Source organism: Galleria mellonella, unplaced genomic scaffold (genome assembly GCF_026898425.1).
Source record: "Galleria mellonella isolate WM207_F2 unplaced genomic scaffold, CSIRO_AGI_GalMel_v1 utg172, whole genome shotgun sequence".
NCBI classification, from domain to species: domain Eukaryota; kingdom Metazoa; phylum Arthropoda; class Insecta; order Lepidoptera; family Pyralidae; genus Galleria; species Galleria mellonella.
Genome location: NW_026442015.1, coordinates 2441995 through 2466915, shown reverse-complemented (window position 1 = coordinate 2466915; position 24921 = coordinate 2441995). Strand labels below are relative to the sequence as shown.

The following is a 24921-nucleotide window of genomic DNA, read 5'->3' as shown; positions in this document are numbered from 1 at the left end:
AACTTTAACAAACGATCATAAACTTATATCAAATAATATCGACCCCCTACCTGCAAAACATGGTATTCGCACAAAGTCTTAAATGCTCAAATATTATTCAAATAGGCTTTATATGACATTAAAGAAACGTACTGTGACAAATAAAACTACTTTTGAATGAATAAAACGGCTCTTAGTGTCCATGGACCCGACATTTTATGGTCATGCCATACTTTGTGAATTATTCTTATGGTAGTAATGCTGGGCGGGGTAGGCAGAAGTATGTAGACTGTAGCGATTGTGATGAGGGTGACATGCGAGCACTTTATAAAGTCTTTATATGACTTTTAGTTGCATATTATCGTCGAGGGCGAGTACACAATAAGGTTTAGTTTTACTTGTATATTCTTGCACACGTGGTTATTTTATTTAAATGACGGAAAAGTTATTTAACTTAATTTTAGGTTAATAGAACGAATAGGAGCTTGTCGTTGTTCGGAAATCTAAATTTATTTTGGTAAATCTATACTAATATCCCCTCTCCCATAAGCCGTTAACTGTTCACTGTTCAGCATAGACTTCCTCTATAAGAGGGCTTTGCCTCACTTGGCAGGTGGATTGGCAACGCCAGTTGGGCTTTAGTGTGAGTGAGTTTTAAGAGGGACGCTGATACCCATCCCTTGGCCATTAGGTTCCCTAAGTCGCTTCTTATGACACCCACGGGAAAGGAAGGAGTGGCTAATTCTATGCCGAGTCCACGCGACAGTACTAATATTTTATTAAGCTAAAATTGTTTGTAAGTAGGGGCAATGTAAACTACTAGAGATTCTTTAATAGAATTAATTTTATAGTATATTTTATATATTTTATCTTTTACTAATAGAACGATAATGGAGATACGGAGATTCGCGAAACTGTGATGTGACTGATACAAACAGAAAGACGAACAGCGTAGACTGAGTGTAAAACAGCCAGTAATTATAAGTAATTTTTTACTAGTGATAGAGTTTATTTTATTTTAATGGGTGAAAATGTGATAGTAAACTCGTCTGCGTTATCGGTATACGCTGGTGAGGCTCAGAATGATGAATTTAAAATGAATTTACAGCAATGGTTTCCAGGGATTTCGAAACGGTATACTCTATTATGTCCATGGTACTGCTCATGTTTATATGCGACGGTTACCACTTTCCATCAGGTGGGCCGTCAGCTTGTTTGCCATTGTAAGTTGTAAAAATCAAACAGTTTTTAAATGTATGATTAGGAAAACAAGAGGTGAATACCACTTTCTATCCAACGTGTTGAGGTATATCATTTTCATTGTCAGCAATAAAGTATATACTGTACATATGTTACATATTATATAGTAAATAGTATACTAGTAGTCTCCCGCAACTTTCTCCGCTTACATTATATTAAAAAAAATTGTATATTAATTCTACACAATATGGTTCATTTCCGTGCTAAATTTACAAATAATCGCATTTAAAAAATATTTTAAAATAATATTATATTTAAGGATAAAATATTTTAAAACTGGTATGGTAATGAAGTAAAAATAAAAATCTTTGTTTATTTATTTTTATGGTAATGGTATGTATGTAAAATATATAACACCTATAGATCATTAAACCGGTCAAGTTTATTTAGCTGCAGTCGGAAGCGTGCCATTTTGTTTGCGATATCGTTTCGCAAAACCTTAAATTTATGATATTTCCCGCTGTTTGGTCGAAGAATTTTGGATAAACACATATTATAAATACTTCATGCCACTATATTATACGAACGTACTTATTAGTATATTTTCTCTTTATAATTTAAACGACAAATAATGGAGAATATTTTTATTTTATTTTTGTTCGTTTAATTTCGTTCCCGTTTCGTAGATAGTTTTACCAAGTGAGATAGATTTATCTATTGATAAATTAGTTTGACACTTGTCTAGAAGCGCTTAGTATTTCCAGATATTTGGCCGGTGCCCATTATTTTAACAGCTATGTTATTGCTGTAATACTATTTTTAATGAAACTATGAAATACAGTAATTTAATTTTTTTATACAACTTAGAATGGCAAACAAGCTGACAGCCTACCTGATGAAAAGTGACAACCGTCGCCTATAGACATGAGTAATACCATGAACATAACAGAGTATACTGTTTCGCCCTTGATACTCCCCATGCGTTGTCATTCCTGAGCACTCAGGTGTTATTCCTCTGTACCCTGTAAATTCATGCCATATCCCACCCTTCAAATCGAAACACAGCCATGGAAACACAACTGCTTTATGGTTGAAACACGAATGGGACAGAGGTACCCAAGCAAACGATTTTTGTACAAATTGATGTAAATATTATTAAAGTATTGCCGTGTAGTCCCAGCATAAAATACGCCACCATTTCCTTTCCCATGGGTGTCATAAAAGACGACTAAGGAATGGCAAGAGATGGATAGCACAGTTCCTCTTAAAACAACTCCAAAGCCTAACTGAGGTTATTGATCTGCCTGCCAAGTAATGTAACTACTGGTAAAATCCCCCAAGGACGATATGATGAATGGATGAAAAATATTAGTTATATTTTTAACAAAGAGTAAAGGTTTAAAAAATACTTTACGGATTTTACAAGTTCTTTCACCTATAGAAAGTTACTTTAACAGCGAGTAACATAGGCTATAATTTGTTTTTGAAAAAACCGTGCGTAGTTGGGGTAAGATAAATGTGATTAGTGTGAGATAAATATAAACGAAATATTACAGGTATATTAGGAATTTATTTTTTAAAAGATGGTTAAATATATCTGTAGATCGCACATTAATTCGTTGAGCGATCAACACAGTTTTATTTATACAACCTTAAAACAACCCGATTTCAATTATATGATTGGTTGCTTATCGGCCATTATTTTAAGGTACTGATATTAATGGCAGTATTTATATGGACATTACCACGTAATATCCATATTCGTAATCTTATACAATAATATTATAAATAAAATATTTGACACATTACGGATGAAATGCTAATTTTAATGAGAATTGATAAAGTCGGCGTATTATTTTAATTATAATTGGTAACGAAGTTTACATCTGTGTCTGTAATCGTTTTCTGTTTAGGCAAGTTTTAGTGTCATATTTTTGGAGGAATAGTAAATAATACCAGATGGGAGACTTTGTACAAAAGTCGTTTACTTGGGTACCCCTGTCCTATTCGTGTTTCAACCGGGAAGCAGTTGTGTTTGCATGGCTGTGTTTCGGTTTGAAGGGTGGGATATGGCGTGAATTTACTGGGTACAGAGGAATAACACCTGAGTCCTCAGGAATGGCAACGCATGGGTATCATAGGCGAAACAGTATACTCTGTTATGTCCATGGTACTGCTCATGTCTATAGGCGACGGTTACCACTTTCCATCAGGTGGGCCGTCAGCTTGTTTGCCATTCTAAGTAATATAAAAAAAAAAAACAAATAGATGAGCTAAGTAAAAGAAAAGGGGATTATAGTTGTTTATATACAGGGCTACTCGTAAAGAATATATCAAGCCAAACGCCAGTGACAGTATTAAAGGAACTAAACTATTTGCTCAAAAAAGGCAAATTCTAAATATACATTTTTTAATGTCTTTTATTGAGTAGATCACGTGACCACGTGGCTTGTATAGACATTTTTTAAATTATTTAAAAAAATTGGTGCTGCATTTTATTGCTTGGAGAAAGAGGTTGTTATATGAATACTGCCACTGATTTTGGGTTTGGTATACTTTTTACGATTGATCCTGTATAGACATAATCAACACCATGGTCCATCGCAATAGTGCGTATAAATTATTTTATTTTATAAATAAGAAAAATCCAGTTTAGAATTGCTCTAGGACAAAGTTCAGAGTCAGTAGCATTCTGTAGAGGGTAACATGGGAATAAGAGTATAAATATCTTCAGAAGCGACAATGCATATGTTAACAGGTAACATACAAAATATAATACATTAAAAAATAATGTATATGTGATACATATTAATTAAAAAAAATTATTACATTCCCATGTAATAGAACATGAAAATTTAAGAGGAGAAGCAATGGTGTTATTAAAACAGTATGCTTTATTGGAGTTATTATGATAAAAATATTAAATAACTTTATTATTACAAATAATCCATATTATTCTAATGTCACGTTGGTTCGTTTTTCAACAATAAAACTGACACCTCGGATCCATTATCAGCTATAATCTGAGGCTAATAAAGTCTATATTGTCTCGAAAAATGAAACGGCAAGAAATGAATAAATGCACTTCATAAATGTACATATGAAAAAATAGGTCAAGTTTTCTTTTTTAAATGTATTACCTGAAAAGTGAAATCAGTTGCAGTAGTCAGAGGAATTTTATCGACCGTTGCAATTGTGATAAACATAAATCTCAACTTGGCCATATTTCTTCGAAGTGGATAATACATATTATTTGGAGTCAAAATACCAGGAAGAGATTTTTTTTTGTAGGTATTTTGTTTCCTTTTTTATTTATTTTTATTCAGTATTGTACTACAGAAGAAGCATATTTTTAGTTCCGTATGCTTATTACATATTTAAAATATATGATAGTGATAAACATTATGTGAAAAATAGATAAGTGTAAAATTTCGACAACACTACACACGTTGCTATTACGAATGTATAATTTAAAATACTTTGCTTAAATAAAACACGTCAGATATTACTTTGATTCATTATAAATTTGTTTAATTCCGCCATTACTAAAGCAGAACAGTGACTTGATAATGGTGAAATTAAACTTATTTACAATGTTTTAATACGTGTCTCGCCTTTGAACAGGCAACGAATCGATCGGAACTTGGATGCCGCACGTTGAATTTGGCAGCGCGCAGACTACAAATTAGTATAATTCACACAAATGAACATACTTTACTTTGTTACTGCCGTGCCCAATAATTTGAATTCGTGCGTTTCTCTTCAAATGTTGTCGTAAAAATTATGTCTTCGCGAATGCGGGCCCCTTATGGTATTCATAAAATACGACGAGTGCGGTGTATTTGCGGTTGATTTTATGGAATATAGTTGTAGCTTTGTAAATAGGGGTTCCGGGTTCGATTCTTGTGACAGGTTGAGAAATAAAGAAAAATGGCGAATGCGATTTTAAAATGTAACCTGTGATACGAAGTCGAGTCATTTAGTATACAGTTAGTTTATCATTGGAGTTTCTCAAACAGCGCACTTCAGGTTTGCTTCTTTGTCATGGCGCCATACTCGAAATAAATGTATGCAATGACTTAAAAGTATAGAAGTAATTTTACGAAATTAGGAAGATTTAGGAGAAAATACGGTGCTTTGAAAACCACTGACTTATTAAATAAATAAAATATACTTAAAGTTATCTAAGATACAGGTTTAACCAAGTTTGGGAACTGATGATAACGTAGAATTTTAGTATTGTATAATAATAAAACTAGGTACAGTGATACTTATGTTATTTATTTTCTATAATAAACTGATCTTCATTATTTTTTTCATTGTAATGATTCGTGATCTACATGCGAATTAATTGATAATGAATAACAGTTCTACATTGGCGGCTTTGACTATGGAAAGATTAATATGGAGTCAATTGCAAAGTTATCAAAATCAGTACGGTAAATGCGTAACATAGCCACAACAAATACTTTTTTAAAGAGGTCGCTTAAAAATAAATTGGTACCATCAATAATTACCATCGAAGGATTTGCTTTAAAAGCTGGTATTCAAAGATAATGATAATACTTGAAGGCATTTGCAGGGGACACGCAGTTGTGCATTGTTTACGATGTTTTGTTCAGTTATTTGTTTAGCATAATCCCGCCATGTTAGGAAACATCACCTCGAAATATTTCCAAAAACCAATTTGCAAATGTGCTACATTCTGACATTTTTATTACGTTGCATAAAAACCGGAAAGCTTATTGTCATAGCCTGTTTTAAGTTTTGATATCGTCATATTTAATCCGTCGCAGAAAAAAAAGAACAAAAATCTGACTCATATTCTTATGAAGGATCCAGTAAATAACTGAGCATTTCAAAATCTTTAATAAAAAACAAGTTCTGATTCAATGTCATTTAACTGTATATCATGACGTCTTTGCATATTCTTGAAAATATTTAGAAAAAAGCATAACAAAGTTAAAGATTGTTAGTGTTTGTTTTTAGAACAATTGGTCTCTGTTATAATTTCTAGAACAAATTTAACAGTATAAATGAATTTTCAAACAAATCGCTTTGAGAAAATCAAGCGAAAATATTAAAAAATATTTAATTATTTTTGAAAATTGACGAATAGTCTGATATTATCACACCCAAGTACAAATTCTCTTGAAAATTTTAAGACGGTATTGCTTATTTTTTTTTATATCAGGGATGTTCTAGTTAAATTGTCTGTTTGATGTTAGAGTAAGGGCATACTGGTATGCGACCCCGGTCTCCTGAGCAGCTACAGTCTGTCCAGTACGTGTATTTCCTCTGCAACAGCTGTGTCTCTGCTACGCCTTTTCCCCATAAATCCTTCACTCCTATTTCACTAACTTCCTTTCCTCGCTCCCGAAGTTCACTTCCTTTTTCCTCAATTCTTTCCGCCATACCGTAAGTGTGAGGTTAGGTTACCACCAACAAGTGTGTTTCCAAGGATGCCTGACGTCAAGTAGGCGGCCGGTCATAAAACCAAAACCTTGAGTAATATGCATAACAATATACAGGTCTTTTCTCCAGATTTGTATTTGTGGAGTGAATAACTAACACGATGTTTTTAAATGATTTTTTTATTACGCCGTTCTCAAATTATATGGGATAAAAGCAGGAATATAATGATGAGTGTTTATTTTTTTAATATATATATTAAAACATTTCGTTTACGTATTAAACATTAACATTTAATGCATAAACGAAATATTATAAGTATAATTTAGGTTTTATTTTAAAGTTGGTTTATGTTTTATCATTTCTATATTTAATTAGTAAGACCGCCTAGGCATGGGTAATATGAATACCGATAATAATATAGATACCGATTCGATATCTATATATTGGCTTCCTCTGGACATTGATGGTGTAAAAAAGGTCGTCATCCGTCTCAATATCGCCTATATCGGCCTGATATATATTTTCAAATACGCTACAACTCTATTATCCAATATTATTTTTTAGATAACAGACTTTTAACATATCTATTATTGGACCAGTATTGTAATATTGTAACTAAAATATATGGATATTACTACATATTACCCATCCCTAGGATCGCAGGTTACTTTTGATTTCTATCATAATTAAAATGTAGTATGTGTTTTTTCAATTTAATACAGCAGTAATATAATAAAATATTAAATAAACGGACATTTAAAGTTGTAGTTACAGCAGTAGTATATTAACAAACGGATAATTTAAGGTGTATAAATATTTTCTATGGTAATAGAAAGCATAATGTTTTTTTTTCTTTTAAATTGAGTTGAATTGTATTGACGCGAGGGACAGACACGCCTCCTGTTTGTTTTTGTGTCGATAAAAACAAGTCTTTGTTTATGTTGTTGTTACGTACGAGGAATTGTTGGTGGTAAGTGGTTTGTTTGGGTAATAAAATTGGACAATTGCTTAAACAATTGAACGTCATAAAGGCACAAAAAAACTCTACCGGCTTTTGTGACATTGTCATAATCTCATATTTTTTATATAACTAGGAATGGCAAATAGACTGCCAGTCTACTTGATTAAAATAGTTATTAATACCAATAGGTATTAGCGAGGAGAGGGGATTGTTAGATGCGGACTACCGTACCCATTGTTAGCAATATACCCTGTCAAATCGACCTCCACGTGGTCCCCCCTGGAATCCATCGTGTTGGATTCCTGGTGTATTCATCACGATAGGCTAGCAGACCTATTCATCTCACCTATCATCATTCACTGGTACCCCGCTAGCGTATACCATTAGCGCAGGCAGTTACCATTCCATTGTCATCCATTAAAATCTATAAAAAAAATAGGTATTAGCAACAGCATGGATATTCGATACTATACTGTGACGCCTCTGGTATCTTTCATGTTTATACCTTTGTATTTTTTAAATTTGGCTGTTATATCTACCCTTCAAACTGAAATACAGACATACAAAGTTTACATATATATACTATGTAGATACATAATTAGGTATGAGTACATAATATGAATTTAGCTGTATAGTCTCGGCATAGAATAGGCCACCCCTTCTTTCTCGTAGGTGTCGTAAGAGATGACTAAGGGAATTTAATGTACGAGGGATGGGCCGCACCGGCCTGTTTTAAAACGTCACCAAAGCTTAACTGCGATTGTTAATCCGCTTGCCAAGTGTGGCAACTACTGGCAAAACCCTCCAGAGGGAGACCTATATTTAACTGTGGACAATTACCGGTTGGTACGATAATAATGTTCATTATGAATGGAAGATCAACGCTGGAAGAGATTGCTTAAGCGATACGTATTAATTTGGCGCAATAAGAAATAAATAAATAAATAATTAAAAACTCATTTATTATAAACAATTAAACAGTGACATATTGGAGAAATGTATATGTATACATATTTTCATAGACTTTTAAAATTTTGTTGATATGCATATATATATATATATATATATATATATATATATATATATATATATATATATATATATATATATATATATATATATAATAAAATATTATGAAATATGATGAAATCATGTCCAAAAAACCCGTAGTGATTCGACTGACAACAATGAAGTCATATGGCTCACCCTGTTTATAATATTTAATTTATATGAGTTTGCTCGTATATGGCATGAACATGTGAAACAAACTAATGGTTCCGTATTTAGCTATTTTATTTTATATTGTGTACTTTGAACACTCTTTGACTTATGGCGAGCGACATAGATTTTTTTTTAATTTAGAGTAAGTAACTATATAGATTTTTGCATTTTTGTTCAATGATGACGATATGTCACAATGTTCCAAACTCTATTATTTAAATAAAAAAATATCAAATTGTAGTTCTAAGTTTTTCTCTTTGAAAATTAAGCAATTTATTTATTTATAATTTATCATTTGTCACTTAGACATTTATTTATATATGGATAGTTGTATAATTATTAAAAGAATGTACATAGTTCACCTTCATCGTCTTCCTATTCTTAACCCAATTATTTGGGGCCGACATAATATGATTTTATTTATATAACTTTTTTTTTATACAACTTAGAATGGCAAACAAGCTGACGGCCCACCTGATGGAAAGTGGTAACCGTCGCCTATAGACATGAGCAGTACCATGGAAGTAACAGAGTATACTGTTTCGCCCATGATACCCCCCATGCGTTGCCATTCCTGAGGACTCGGGTGTTATTCCTCTGTACCCAGTAAATTCACGCCATATCCCACCCTTCAAACCGAAACACAGCCATGCAAACACAACTGCTTCACGGTTGAAACACGAATGGGACAGAGTTACCCAAGCAATCGACTTTTGTACAAAGTCTCCCTCCGGTTTTGGCTTTTAGTTCAATAACCAGACGCTTGCCTGAAATTAATCTTACTTGGGTGTAATAATTAATATAAGTTAGTTATTACACTATAATTTTTTTAATTGGGGAAAAAAGAACTCTTACGAGGACACGCGCGCTGTGCGCAGCAGTGGGAAGTTGGTCGTTAAAAATTATTAAACTAGATATCTTTATAAATAACCTGATGGGGAGTGGTAATCATGGACATGACAATGTACTGTGACGACCATTGCTATTTCTGAGGTTTAAGCTGATATAAATTCCGAGCCCGTTATATTTTGTGGCCTGTAAATATATTGATATTAAAATTGGATCCAAAAGTTAATTAATAAAATAAATAATCTTGTTACGACTTTATTAAGTTGATGGCATATGTTCGTAGTATATTGGCGTAATAGAATCCGAAACGAGAATATCCGCAAAAGAACCAATGGAACCGACATAGCTCGAAGGATAAGCAAGATGAAGTGGAAATGGGTTGGTCATATAGCTTGAAGAACCGACAACCGATGGGGAAGAAAAGTTCTTGAGTGGCGACCCCATACGGGCAATCGCAGTGTAGAATGACCCTCTACTAGATGGAGTGACGACATCAAATGCATTGCAGGGAGTCAGTGGATGCAGGTGGCTTAGGACTGTTCCTTATGTCAGTCTATGGGGGAGGTCTATGTCCAGCAGTGGACGGATAATGGCTTAAATGATGATGATAGTGTATAAATGGATATATGAACAAGTCGATTGCTTGGGTACCTCTGTCCCATTCGTGTTTCTACCATGAAGCAGTTGTTTGCATAGCTGTGTTTCGGTTTGAAGAGTGGGATATGGCGTGAGTTTACAGGGTACAGTGGAATAACATCTGAGTCCTCAGGAATTGCAACGCATGGGGAGTATCATGGGCGAAAAAGTATACTCTGTTATGATCATGTCTATAGGCGATGGTTACAACTTTCCATCAGGTGGGCCGTCAGCTTGTTTGCCATTCTAAGTTGTATAAAAAAAATTATCTACTACTAAGAGAATGCTACCCTGCAAATCCAAACACTATACTAATTCTACTTATATCAATATTGAATCCTAAAACATCTGAATCACACCCCAAAACGCTGCCACTAAATAGATAACCAGCTATTATGACAAACGGACGGACAAAAACTCGTGTTAGTGGACACCGCGGTCATGGAAGCTACCACTGTGATTCCGGCAAAGCGAGTAGTTGAGCGACAAGCGGATTTGTACTTTGGAAATTATATTTTTGTATATGTTTAATCTTACTCCTTATTTAACGTTTGTGGTAAACATATTGTTTAAATATTTAAAGATATTGTTCTTAAAAAAAATGTTTTAGTTGTATATATAATGTATTAGTAACATAAGAATGGGACAACTTGCGCCATCTGTTACCGAATAGTGGTGGTTCCGGAATTTACTACGGTTCCGAATTCAATCAGGATAAAATTAATTAACAAAGAAGTGAATTATATCGATAGAGAAAATAATAGTTTAAATTGGTCGCAATATTACATATCATACACAAAATATTATACAGAGCAATTGTGTTTATATTTGCGCAAGCAGAGAGTTCTTCGCAATTGTCGCTGATTCTATTGTAGGGAATTTTTTAGACTAGATTTTTATAAGATGGTTTCAACGTCCTAAGGCGATCATTTTAGGACGATGAGACACGTATGTATGCATGTCTCAGTCTATCTGTCCTCCACCGTTACTTTCTTTTTTAACATTACTATCTCAAACCATATCGTAGATTAACATATACAATTAATTAATAGAATACTCGTAATTATGATACACACAGTCGAAGTCATGGGTATTAAAATAAATTACAATTATTGCCACTTGTCAATGTGTGCACACCGCTACTAACAGACGGGTAGACAATAAATCAGCGAGATACCAACTCAAAGACCTACCGAACAAAGCTTGCCTTCAACCATCGATTGTTAAGGGGTATACTCTATGTTACCTCTTTGCCACCATTTTATGTTTTTTTTTTTTTTTAATATAAAAATATGGTTATACATACTAACATTTTAAAGAGGTAAAATTTGTGAGTTTAGATATTCGCAGTATTTACATACTAAGAAAATGAGAACCTTACTGAGAGTCATGAGCCTTATCGGTTTCTTGGGCTCATTGCGGCTTAATTGGCTGCATTACCAAAAACTAGTACCAGAGTTTAAAAGTCCGAAAAAAACAGAAAGAATGAACCGCAGAGGGAACGTATGAGCGGATTAGTAATTCTACAATGCCTATAGTATTGTTCAGAATAATATTTTTTTAATTTACTATTTTTGTAAATACTGTCTTAAAATTATACAGCACGTGCAAAATGTACAAAGTGTAAAATAAAATTATAAACCTCAACGACTCTTATCCCATCAACTGACATTTTGAAAGTAGGAATTTAAATAAATTATTTATGTTATACTTTCGGTACTTTATTCATTTACTTTATTTTTTTTATTTCTTTTTTCATTTTTTTTTATGTTATTTTTTTTTGCACTATTTAAATAGGTTTTGGAATTACTTTAAAAGTCTAAAACTTTAAACCATCACAGTAATATAGGTATTTAACCAGTAAATAAAAAAAATAAAGCAAAAAGGTCGAATTATGATAAAGTTATAAAATAAATTGAAATATATTAGATAGAACTGCCCCTTAACGCTACAATGTTAAGACATACCGAAGTATAGAATGCGCTGGGATGGTTCAGTCCCCAGTTAATGATCCGTTTGTCTGTTTGTTTGTCCCTTTTTTGTCGTAAACCGTGTATGACGATAGATAATATTGTTAGCATGGGAAACACTCAAGCTGTGTGTCTATTTGTCATTAGCGAATACTCATGTAGTAGTGTACTAGTGTACTTGTGTGTGTTTGCATTAATCTCTAAATCTGATAAATACAATTTTGTTATGTTTTTATACTGTTTGGAATATAAGACCTTATTTATTCAGTGGGTTAGGAATGAAATCCGGACTTTGAAGACCTAACCTAGGCTTCCATAGGTAATTAGACAATCTTTTTTTTTTTGTTTATAGATAAATTAAATAAAACTTTAGTTGCAAAATGTAATATAATATCGATTATTTTTGATTGCCTGCTACTTAAAATAGAGGCTTGTGGCTTGTTCTGTTGTTATGGCAAAATTAACATTGGCCCCATATTAATTACCGAATATCCTGGGAGTAAAAACTATCGGCTGCAAAAATAATTATCTTTATCCTAGAAAAAAAAACGGACTTAATTTGTGATAAACCAGTTATTTTGATTTATAAACTAAATTACTAAATCGATTTGGATATAATTTCTATAAACCCAATCTGTAAGCATATCCGTTCGGTTTAAAAAAGAATTATTCAAGTCGGTTTAGTTTTTTTTAGTTTTGTCACAAATTAAGTCGGTGTATTTTTAACTTTAATTATTTGACAATTGAAGCTGCCGTTTTTCATTTGCGTAACAAAAACTGCTATATTTATAATGTATTAAAAAAAATCCTGTTGAGATTTGTTTTTTTTTGTGGAACATTATACAGTGAACGCTCTATATAAGCAACCTCTCTATAAGCATCATTCTTTATATTTGATTTATTCTACTCAGCTTAGTTAGTAAAAAAAATAAGTAAAATGATTTTCCAGACGGTAAAGTATTTTTATACTCCTTTTTTCCCTATAAGTAACTTTTTCCAATAAGAATTTTTTTATTGCAATTGGTTCAAATGAGTTGCTTATTTATAGCCCTTTAGACCCAGGATTTTTTTTTCTTTCAGATTAAATATATTTTCGTGTTTTGGAGCCAAGCCATCTTGCCGGCACGCACGAGACTACTGCACCACCTAACCGCTAAAATTATTTTTTATTGGCTGGTTTAGAATCTCACTATCATGTTATTTCAGCTTCGTGCGTAAAAATGAATTGCGCGCGGTTTTAGAATTTTTTAAAGTTACAACTCACGTTCGTATCGTTCAGGTCTGAAAGAGTTATAGAGCGTTCACTGTATTTGTTTAATTCGTTGTATATTATTTATTATACATATTGAGTGTTTTAACAATAAAGCTGAACTATGTGTAGGCGTGTGTATTTTGAATTTCCTCGTATAAATTCTAGCATCGCATGAATGGATGGATCCCTTAGTGTTAACAGGACACCCCACGCACATCACACGGATGGAGTCACCGGCCTAGGTATATCATAATATGAGTATTATATTTAATGTTTTCATATGACTTTAATAACAATTTCAATTGTTGTATTTATATAGATCGTCTAGTTAATACCAATCGCTTTATAATGTAGTCTTTTTAAAAAACAACAGTTTTCAGAGTTTGTATAACTTTAGCAATATTTGTACTTCAACTAAACTTAATTTTATATGCTATTTTGAATAATATTTTATTTATGAATGCAATTTTAGCTGAAAACAACGGTGCAATCAAGCTGATGGCCCACCTGATGGAAAGTGGTAACCGTCGCCTATAGACATTAGCAGTATCATGAACTATTTAGAGTATATTGTTTCGCCCATGACATTCTCCATACGTTGCCATTCCTAAGGACTCAAGTATTATTGCTCTGTACCCTGTAAAATTGTCATATCCCAGCCTTCAAATCGAAACACAGCCATGCAAATATAACTGCTTCACGGTAGAAATACGAATGGGACATAGATACCCAAGCAAATGACTTTTGTACAAAGTCTCCCTCTGGTAATAGATTCATCAAAATATTGGTATCGGACTATACAGCACTAGTTGGTGCTAAATAACATCAAGAGTTACATATCTTCTATCATAAAAATTAATAGTTTCATATTTACATTATGAATAATTAGGTCGGAGATAATAATAAGATTTAGATAATATAAAAAATTGTAAATCTGTCAGACCCAATCTGGACTCAATATTTTTATTTTGTAACTCGAGTACAAGCAAAATATCTAAATGCGCTATTAATGTCTTTTTTATACAACAAAGCTGGATTAATTATATATCTTGTAGCGATATATTTTGAATAGTTAAGTTATAGTCTGCAGTGTCTAGCTAAAGTACAGACAGAGTGTTATCGACAGACTGTTACAGACAGACAGACTTAAAGTGTTATCGACATCGCTCACCGACGAAAAATAACAGTTCTAAAGTACAGTCGTATACAAAAAGTGTTTTAAATTCAATTAAACCTTTTTAAAATTTGCATTGATCGGTCTTTACCTGGATGCAAGACGATAATTAAAATAAAAAATAAATATGCTAGAGTAAATGTGTTTAATTTACAAACACAGAAAATTTTAAACATTTATTATTGACATTAATTTAAATTTAGGACGAAAGTTTAAAATTTTAATAAAAATATATTTTTTTTTATTTATACGATCATTCATATAATAAATAAATATATTAATATATATTCATATAAATGAGTATAATTTATTTGCATTACACAATATAGGGAATAAGCCAGACAATAAGACAGAGAAACAAACAGCCAATCTGGAGTCTTCAGGAATGGCAACGCATGGGGAGTATCATGGACGACAATATACTCTGTTATGTCTATGATACTGCTCATGTCATTCTAAGTTGCATAAAAAAAACAATTAATAAATGTAACAATACATTTGTATAAGTACCTACAGTAAGGTGGTCTTATTATCAAAAGCAATTTTTTAAGACAATATTATACAATTTATATATTTATTATAAATAGATTTCTATTTTATATATTGAAGTCTTTTGTATCTTTAATTTCAGTTCAATATTTAATTTGAAAGACAGTTCTAAATTATGAACAGCAAATAATATCTTGTTCCAACAAACAAGGTTGTAAAGCAATTTGTTAAGGATACAATAAAATTAAAATTCTGTTATTTGTAATATAGATATAATAAATAAGCTCAAAACTTGTTCGTAATTCCTAGTAATATAAAAAAAAAATATGTCGGATGTCAGAGACCATTATGGAATAACAGGTATTGTCTACAATTTGCAAAATAGATTCCTCAATATTGTAAACGGTTTTTGTTTTGTTATTAGCTAATGACTCACTGTTACCGGCTTTTTTGTTCCCATTGCATACTTTTTGATGACGTCACGATTTGTCGGAATACACTAGTCGGTTAATTGAGGGGGTAAAGCTTTGTGTATAATCGTCACTGGAGAAAATTGTTTAATGTATTTAGAAATGATATCAAATGCTTGAATCGGATCCTTGTTAATTTCGTATAGTTCTGGCATAGAATGGGCCACCCCTACCCCTGTGGATGTCGTAAGTGACGATTAAGGGAACTTTAATGGTTGAGTGATAGATGGGCAGCAGTGCTCCTCTTATAACATAATCAAAAGCCGAACTGCGATTGTCAACCTGCCTGCCAAAAGCAGCAATTTGTAGCAATACTTCCCTTATGGGGGAAGTCTATTTCAGCAGTGGACAGTTAACGGCTGTAATGATAATGATTATGTTGATGAATCTTTGTTAATAAGACAATGGATTGTTTTAGGTTTCAGGTATTATATAATAGAAGTGTAAAGTAAAATACTAACAAATATAAATAACAACAGGAAGCTTAGAATATCGGGTTGCATAGTATTTTATACTCCAAAGGTTAATAATAAAAATTATGACAATACCAAAAACACTAGATACTAGGGAGCACCATATTTATATGAGTGTTACGACTACTGTAAAAACAATGTGATAGTAATCTGATTATGTAGCGATAGAGAACACTATTAACAAATTAATTTAGTTTGAAATTTTGCAGTAGGCTTATCTCCTGCTATATTGGATTGAAATGTGCTTGGTGCAATGCAACCACGTTATTACAGGCACTAATGTACTTAACTACTACATTTGGGCGTAAACATATTTTATTTATATATTTATTAATTATTAAGATTTTAGTTAATTGATCCTGATGTAACATTTTTTAGCTACATAATTATTCTAAGGACCAGTAAAATTGTTTTTTTTTTTAGTAGAATTGCGTTGGAACTACATTTAATTATCGATGGTCCATACCGTAATAATTATTCTAAACTATCGAATAAAAATAGTAATTTTAGAGATAAATTAAAAGAATGATAGAACCTCAGAATCGATTCTAATACCTCTCAAGTTTTTGAAATTTTATTCTGATAAAATAATATCGAATTTACACTTATTTTAATGTTTTATATAAAACTTATATGTAATAATAAACATATTTTTCTTTCTTTATAATTATTAGAAAAAATAGCGTTTTAAATTAAGTATTATATCTTTCTTGTGTAGAATTGATTTATTATTGTAATTACTTTTGTCATAAATAATGTAAGTGAAGCTGGGAATTAAATCTAGTACCAATATAATATCGCTGTAATGTTCGGGAAATTGGTTCAAAATCATGAAATAAGGACGGGACTCGAACCCGCCGCGGACGGGTGTTGTCAAATTAACATTGTTGTGAATATGATGGATACAGCACCTGCGCACTTAGGGCTCTGAGCACTGTGATGCGAATCGAATTATAAATGAATTCCGAATGAGATTAAAGCAATAAAAAATACACTTACTATAGACTGTTTTAGTAGAATTTAATGAAAATGTAAAGTAACCAATAATTGAGTTGACTAAGAGTATGACGATGCCGAGATAAAAGTTCCAATGAAAAATCGATTAGTCGATTGAATATTTAGATTTTTCACTTTAATTTATTTATTATTTTTTATATATAATTAATTTATTAATTTATTTAGTGTTTAGTAAGTATTAGCTTTTATCCGTAACTTCGATCACGTGACCGGGATATGTTAATTGACCGAGGTAAAAGGTAGCCTATGCCTTTTTCCATTCCATATAGTACGGGTATACCATAAGTTTTATTGGTTAGGCCCCTAAGGCGCTAAGAGGTAATAAACATACAAACAAAGTTACTTTCACATTTACAATAGTAGTAAGAACTTGTAAGGATTTCTTTGATAGTTTCAACAAAATTTAGATATTTTTTCATTAAATTTAAAATAGAACAGAATACAAATTCGCCCTTACAAGATAGCTTACTACCCTTTTTTCTAGATCTAATTTTAAATTTTATAGTTACGCAGAATGTGAACGACTTCCAAAAGGGAGCGACATTCATAAAGAACATTATGTCGAGTGTGCATACGCCCTTACTCATCAATCATTATTGCGAATTCCCGATTCATTGATATAATTAGACTTGTAAAATAAATAAAATAAGCCATCTGTATTGTACGCGGCCGTTGACTTGGCATTATTAATGATTTTTATGGCATTTTAATGAAACACGTCCCTGTTTAATGAAAATCGTTTCAGTGTATTATGCTCATTAAAATTTGCACTATATATTATTATTGTAATATAGAAATATAGCAAATTAGGGTGGTGTAGACAGACCTTGATTGTAAATAATTTTTATCTCTCTCTATAGAAAAAGAATATGTTTTTATTGAAATTTCATTATAAGCATTTTAAAATTGTTAAAGTTGATTTTACAATTACAAATTTGTATTTTATTTTACTTAATAGTAGAGGCACGGGTTGTAGCGTCCCTTTTAAAACATCGTCAAAACTTAACTGCAGTTGGCATTTTCCCCATAAACTGCTATAAGGAACGGTCTCGAGTTACCTGTATTCATTGACTCCCTTAATACATTTGAGGTATTCACTCTATCTAGTAGGGATGTGGGATATAATATAATTGTATACATTATTAATAATTATAAATAATTCAACACTTTTTTACACGACTGCCCATGCCCATGTCCACATACAGTATACCTACAGTCCAGTAACAACACTTGAGGCGAGACGGCACGATGGAAATTATTTCTTATCTAAACATATAGAAAAAACTGATCGACCAGTCAACTAAAATGTGTATAAACAGAATCCAGCCCATGTGGGTCTTTCTTGGGTCCTTATGGTACCCTAAGATTGTAGTGACAGAAGCAGTTTCGTCGTTTCGTTTTTCGTTTTCTTTTAAAAATATTTTTACTAGATGCTCTGCGTAGATCTACAGGGATTTTATTCCAAAGGCTGATAGTCTTGATAGTAAAAGAAATGGGAAATGGTCATAAATCCCGAATGATGTGGTGGGGTTACGAGGAGGAGATTGTGTGATGACCGAAGATTACGGGAATGGAAGTCTTTAAAAAACTGAAACCTATCTTTCAAATAAGGAGAAGAGGAAGGGTCATTGATGATAGAGAACAGCGTGAAAAGGATACACTGTTCTCTAAGATATAAGTCTTTGCGGTTACGAAAGGTCTTTGTTTTTATTTTTCTTCAGAACTTAGTACTAGAATATAAGAAAGTTCAGATCCACTTTTTGATTTGATTTAAGATTTATTGTATTCTATACTTCTTCTTCTCCCAGCCATCTTGCCATATCTATTTGGATCGGTGTAATATGTTTTCTTCAATTCATCTCATCATTTCCTGTTCTGGCCATGTAATTTTTTATATATATTGTATTCTATTATAACATGTGAAATACACATAAATTACCGCATTTAAACTAGACATACATATATGTTGTGATACGTATAAAAAGAATATAATAATATTTGTTTTATGATAATAATTTCCATAAAAATATACACGGCAGTAAATGTCGCAGACAGAACATGTTTCGCTGCTTTGTATTTATATATTTTGGTGGTTTAATAGAAGCGGGGGTTAAACACTGACCTCGATACTTGTAGCAGCAATGAAGCAGATTCTGCAGCATCATTCTCTGTGCTTAATTTTAAAATTTTAATTTGATATTACAGCGAAATTTTTATTTTAAGAACTTGTTTAAACAAATTTTTTGTAGAATACAATTAGAATTGTTTTAATAATTCTTAGTAGTCCATACTACAATAATTTGCTATAATTGAACTATCAAATTAAAATTGTAATTCTAGGAAATTGTACATCAAATTCAATTCTAATTTGAGCGTTTAATTTTTAATCTGGAGGGAAGATTGCCAATATAGTTTTTAGAATTACTTTTTGAGGATTGGGGAGTCAGCATTATTTATCTTAATGTCTCAGGTAGGATTTAATTCTCGGTTATGACAATTTTCCTAACAAACTTTTTGAAGTGATTTAGGCCTGGATGATTTGAATTGTGCTCTTAGACGTTTGCTGTTTTGTTTCTCATGACATAGGCGGGTAAAAAAATTGGCAAGTATTTAAAAAAAAAACAACAATATTGTTCATGTTTATAGGCGATGGACAGGACATTTTATAAGGTGGACCGCCGACTTGTTTGCAATTTTATACTTTTTATAGTAATAAAACTGGTGTCGTTAAATTCGACTGAGAATTGAAGTAGAGTGGCAGTCCATAGCCGAGGCTTGTGTTAAGTAATGGACAATAAATAATTGAAATAATCACAATAAAAAAAAGTGAAATAATATATTTTTTAAATGTATACGACTGATTCATAGACATATTTTTATTGTATCCGTTTTTATATAAAAAATGCTTTATATGTATAGCTAGATATGTTAAAGTAAACATCACTGGAATAAACTCGCACTGTTTTGTTTTACATATAGATTTGGCAAAGACCACAGTATATACTATCTAAATTGCCGTTTTAGCACATTTTATTACCACCTTACAACGAAAATGGCTGCAAAATGAGAAGCGCTTGTTGTTCAGTAACATATATAAAAAAATATTAAAGAAACAATAAATACATAGTGAGTTTTACTCACATTCTTTTGGGTTTTAACATCTTTGTTGAAAATATAGAACTCAAAATGAATCTTCATATTTCACAATGCTATATATAATTTTTTTGCAATCTTTAAAGAAAATAGAAAAAAATATCAAGCATTAATCTTTACTATTTACTGAATTTACTCGGTACAGAGGAATAACACCTGAGTCTTACGTGTTATGGCTATGCAGACGAAATTGCTGATAAAAATTTGTATTTACATTAGTATTAGGTACCAGAGGGAGACTTTGTACAAAAGTCGATTGCTTGGGTACCTCTGTCCCATTCGTGTTTCAATCGTAAAGCAGTTGTGTTTGCATGGCTGAGTTTCAGTTTGAAGGGTGGGATATGGCGTGAATTTACTGGGTACGGAGGAATAACACCTGAGTCCTCAGGAATGGCAACGCATGGGAAGTATCATGGGCGAAACAGTATACTCTGTTACGTCCATGGTACTGCTCATGTCTATAGGCGACGGTTACCACTTTCCATCAGGTGGGCCGTCAGCTTGTTTGCCATTCTAAGTTGTATGAAAAAAAATTTTAGACGTAAGTTACACGATATTTTTGCCGCTATTTTTATAACAAGTAAAAAGAGTATATTCTTGTGCTGTTTCTAAGAATGATTTATTTTTACTCTCAAGTTATTAGGTATTCATCAAGACAAAATTTTTGTCCTACTATTCATATTTAAATCAGCAGAATTTTTGTCCTACTATTCATATTTCTAGCTAGTTACCCATATGGTCATTATTAAAGAAATAAATTATAGATTAATATCCGAAAGTTCATTTAAAGTCCAACGTTTGGCTCGTACACTGATCAAATAACAGTTACAACTTGTTTACCATAACTTTAAACAACCGTCCAACCATAATAGTTAAAAAATCAAATACTATAATTTTATAGTGAACGGAATGGCAGCGTATCAATGAATCACTGCGTGGATGGAGGCATAACTCACGCGCTGTAAAGATCTATAGATCATATATAGATCCTTCAAAGAAATCGGAAAAAAGTACATCGAGACACGATACCATAATGCATGCCATTATATCTGTTCTGCTCGCTCACTTGTCGGTTCGAGTGTTAAAAAGAGACAGCTATAACTCTTATTCAAGTGTGCATTGTAGTTTAGTCGGCAGTCTTGCATCGGACGTCTAGGAGTTCAGACGTCTTTAAGATAAAAACGATTTTGTGATTTAAATATTATTGACTAATTTTTTACGAGTTTATTTTTAGTGATATACTTTTTTATTACTGAACGGACGCTTATAAAAGTGTTATAATAATATTACTTTATATTTTATGAAACTATTTTGTACTTTTTATAAAGTGTTTGTGACAGTGCTTACATGCTGTGGAATAATATGAAACTTTTGATATAAATTATGTTTGGAATTTTTATGGAAGGTTTGTAACATTTTTTTATTTTTATTTTGTTTTATGTCCATCGTACTGGTGTCTTTATTATTATGTTTACAAGTTTATTACCTACTGTGGTATCACTTGTGAGAATATACCTAGTTTTATTCCGATATCGAATCAAATCAATTTTTATGTACAAATATTGTTAAAATATACAGTTTTATGTTAATGTTGTTACATTTTTATGTCAATATTGAGATAGAATAGAAATTTAACTGTGATAGAAGTCCTAGCAGAATTTCTTATGTTTAAAATACACAAATAACGGGTAAAGCTGAGCATATTTATCACGTAACTGTCATTGATTTATATTGTTATTTTTCTCGATTTTGTAACTATCTCTATGTATTATATAAGTTTTTTTAATATATATTATGTAAAAGAGATTAATAAAGTATGATTAACTAAATTAAGCAGGTAATAATTTTATGTTTAAAGATCTTTGTTCAAAAATGCCATAAATTATAACACTGGCTGTATGTAAAATAATTTCTGTGTTGTATAATTCTTAATCTTAGAAAGATGTAAAAGGTTAGTTAGCGAGTCCTAAATCTTACGGAAATCTTAATTTTCGGTAGGCATAAAATGCTTAAGGTGTTAAACTTAGGATGAAATAAAAAGGTTCAACTCAATTAGTTCACAATAAGGTATCAACGTAATATGTCCTGTCCTAAACATCCTGTACAAGATTTTGTTTGACCCTTCGGCTCTAGATTACCTCCGAGTGAGATTTTCGATGAAATTGTTCGATGTCACAGTATTATTCTATGGCGATGCTTAGGAACCACTTTTAATCAAGGAGGATGTCTCATGTGATAAAAAGCAATATATATTCAGATTTGTAAAAAAAAAAAAAAATTAAAATCATATCCATTCATGTTATTATTTCTGAGTGTTATCTATCGTATAATTTATTATTGTAATAAAGCTTTAGACAAGTGCAGTCTCATAATTCATAACACAACGATAAAACATTTATAATGGCCACCGCAACATAGTGATTGAGTGTTTTGCTTTGCCAGAATGAGGTTCCGGGTTCGATTCTACAATATAGGAGCAGGTCAAAATTTACAGTATCCTTGTAGTCATTTCTCATAGCGGAGGATCAGTCCAATATCTAGCAAAAGTAATATTTCCTGTCATTTTTAACAGTCACTCCTAATTGTACCGGTCAAGGCATTTGCCTGGTTTGCTTCTTATCTATTCTCTGACTTGACCTTATAAAGAGTTAATAAATAAAGAAATTATAAAACAAATATATTCTGATTCGCAAACTAAAAAGAAAACACGACGGCCTTGTCAAAAACGAACTATTTAAAATTAGTCAGTAATAACTAAGGATGATGTATGGACTTAAATGATATCCCATACATCTAAATCTGTTAAGGAATTTAAAGTTACGGTGGAAAAAATAAACATACGTGAACCGTAAAAACACTACATTTCTTTTGGACAGTTCTGTAAAATACACTTACCTACCCATATGTATACATATATATATACACATATATATACATATATATATATACATATATATGTATATATATATTTATACATACATATATATGTAAACATTATCATCGTCATATCAGCTTTTAACTGTCCACTGCTAAACATAAGGCTTCCTTTGGGGAGATTTGCCATTAGTTGCCACGCTTGGCAGTCGAGTTAGCAATCGCAGTTAGGCCTTAGAGATGTTTTAAGAGGGGTACTGCTGCCCATCTCTCCCTTAGTAGCCTCTTACGAAACTTACGTGAAAGGAAGGGGTGGCCTATTCCATGCCAGGACCACCTAGTGAACCTAGTACCTTATGTAAAAACAATACCGGTATTATGGTAACTAAAACAAAGTATCCGAAGGTTATAAAATTTGTTTTAATTAATTACTTATTAAGCTTCACTTGTGTTAAACAACGGACAGATAACATCTCAGGCCATTACTTCTTAATTATGTTGTCAAATTAATTACCACAGAATTGTTAAATACGTTCATTAAATTTAAAAATGTGATTTTTAATACAGTGGGCGGTTACTTGATGAGAACGAGGATTATGTTGCGTGTGTGAAATCCTGTATTTATGTTTCAAAATAACAACCTTGAATAAAAAGCGTGTTCACTATTTCATCATATACTAATGTAATGAATGGAAAGGGAAAGGGGATCGCTAGTAAGGTCGTTCAATATAATAATAATAATAAATCCATGCAGTTTCTCTTCGAAAATATCGTGGTCAATTCCTGGCCCTGGTGCATTCGTGACGTTGTACCAACTGATCTGACCTTCCCTATTATTCCTCACTGGACTCGACAGTAGAAACCAATAGCGTGGGGGTGGGGGATGGGGGGAAGGAATTGTTAGTATTGAGGTTCAACAGCCCCACTACGGGGGGAAAAGGAATTGTTAGTAATGGGGATTAGCAATCCTATTAATAGCAATATACCTTATTAGGTCGACCTCTTCGCGGTTCCCCCTAGAAACCACCGTGATTGATTCATTGGTGAATTTGTGAAATTGGTGAATTTTGAAACTGATTGACCTGTTTCATCTTCATTTATCATTCGTCACTGGTGCCTTGGCAATGTACCTATAACGATAGCGTAAGTGGGATTACCATTCTATTATCATCCATTAAAAAAAATATAGACACTAGCAATATACATCAGGACGATTCTGAAAACCGTCGTTATTTTTATTTATTTATACTTTATTGTACATACTAATGACACATAAAAACACGACAGAAGTAAGCAAATGTACAAAGGCGAGTTTAACTCTACAAGAGTTCTCTTTGAGCAAACCCAAAAATGGGGAATTAATGTTGATTTACATTAATCTATACATATTAATTTATATGTAAAGAGATCTGATTCTAGGATCAGAATCCTGGGATCAAGAGCATATCTTTCAGCTATGACTGGAGTGTCGATATACCCTTTTTTTAGGGCCAACCTCTTCTCCCATATTCCCTATTGGAAAAGCTTAAATATCCACACCAATGATTATCACATCATTACATACATAAATATATCAGTACATAAAAATTTAACTTGAAAGTTAGGATTTTTTTGCATTATAATGGAATGGTAACCATTGAGGGATGACAAGTGAGAATGAAAGGGCAAGTCAGTTACTCCATCGTAATTAATACTTCTGAAATTTAGCACGATTGTTATAAGCGAGATCACATGGAGGTCGACCTGATAGGGTATATTGTTAGCAATGGGACTGGTAGTCCGTAATAA

At 32.1% G+C, this 24921-nt stretch overlaps 1 protein-coding gene across 2 annotated transcripts in view; it reads left to right on the top strand.

The window, feature by feature from the left end:
• The first annotated feature begins 21397 nt into the window (after positions 1-21397).
• LOC113514377 (extracellular serine/threonine protein kinase four-jointed) overlaps positions 21398-24921 on the top strand; it is a 37106-nt gene continuing 33582 nt past the window's right edge. For both annotated transcript variants that reach the window (XR_008252646.1, XM_026898455.3), the window contains exon 1: positions 21398-21664. The gene's annotated coding sequence lies outside the window, so the exon portion shown is untranslated. The remainder of the gene's footprint in view (positions 21665-24921) is intronic.